Here is a 1,312-nt window from a genome sequence, read left to right as displayed (position 1 = left end):
GATCAGGCACTCTCCACAGCTTGCAGGAGGGCTGGGGCAGGGTAACAGAGCAGATAGATCAATCTGCTCAGGACAATGCAGTTTATAAGCTCTCTGGGACAGAAAATTTGAAAGGCCAGATTCTCTGCTGGAAGAAATGACCCTAGCATCCGTCATGTCAATGGAATTTGGTCTGTTCACACCAGCAGAGAACTGATATTTTCTCATCATACCTGGCTGTGAAGCACCTATCACGTTGCTGGAACTACGTAAATGACAAAAACGATACCCCCTGCGTGCCCAGGGTCTGCGTCAGCTGGGGTCAGTATAAGGGGCCCAGAACAGATGCTGTATGTTTTCCCTGCTCCCCTCCCATTCCACAGCCCGATTACGTTGACAGAACAGGCCAGCTCCTCAGTGCTGATTTACATCCCGAAGTAAATCCCTCCAAAGGAAGAATGTGGAGGAGCATCCTTCTTCACCCACTCACAGAACTCAGCCATTCACCGGACAGACTTGTTTTCTTGGCCATAAATGGCATAAACTGCAACAAGGCCAGTTCAATTCCCATTAAAGCTAGGGCAAGTCTGGGATTTCCCAGCTGGCCAAAGGCCAATCTTGTCTGGACAATGCGTGGCAAAACGGTGAAATGTCTCGCTGTTGTTGCTGGGATCGGCCCCCAGCAGGGCAAATATTTTCAGCCCAGCCCTGCCCGCAGAGCTATGCCCCTTGGCACCACCTCAGCTGACAGCGCAAGAGGAAGCAACTTTCTCTCCATGTGCTGTCACAACAGCCAAAATCGGCAGCCACGTTCTCACCTGCGCTCCCTAGCGGTGAACACCTGGGGCGTGTGCAGCTGTGACACCGACACCTCGGGGTTTAAGTGATTCGGTGTCCCTGGGCAAGTCATTTCCCTGCTCTGTGCCTCAGTTGCTCCATTTGTAAAATGGGGATAACAATGCTTCCCTCCTTTGTAAAGCACTTTGAGGTCTATGGACGAACAGAGCTCGGTATTATTATTACTATTCTGAGATGTACTGCGTCTTCCAATGCCTAAGATTTCTCCCCATGTGCAGTGTGCGGCGACCCAGCACACTCATTGCACATGTGAGGCTGTCCCACCCAAGGAGCATCCCCCGCTCCGGGGTACCGAGGAGCCCCCGTCCCTGAGCCACGGGGGCTTGTTCTCATTGGAAGCAGCCCGCAGCCCCTGCCCCGGGGAAGGAGCTCTTTTGATTGATAGCCCAGCCGCAGCCAGCCGGCATTCATCCCCTCCCCGCTCGCCGCTCGCCACCCCGCAATTTCCAACTCGGAGCAGAGCCGGGCGCCAGCA

The sequence above is a fragment of the Emydura macquarii genome, unplaced genomic scaffold (assembly GCF_026122565.2).
Source record: "Emydura macquarii macquarii isolate MOO-44397 ecotype Brisbane River unplaced genomic scaffold, CSIRO-AGI_Emac_v2 contig_2768, whole genome shotgun sequence".
Taxonomy (NCBI): Eukaryota; Metazoa; Chordata; order Testudines; family Chelidae; genus Emydura; species Emydura macquarii.
This window is presented reverse-complemented; position numbering follows the sequence as displayed.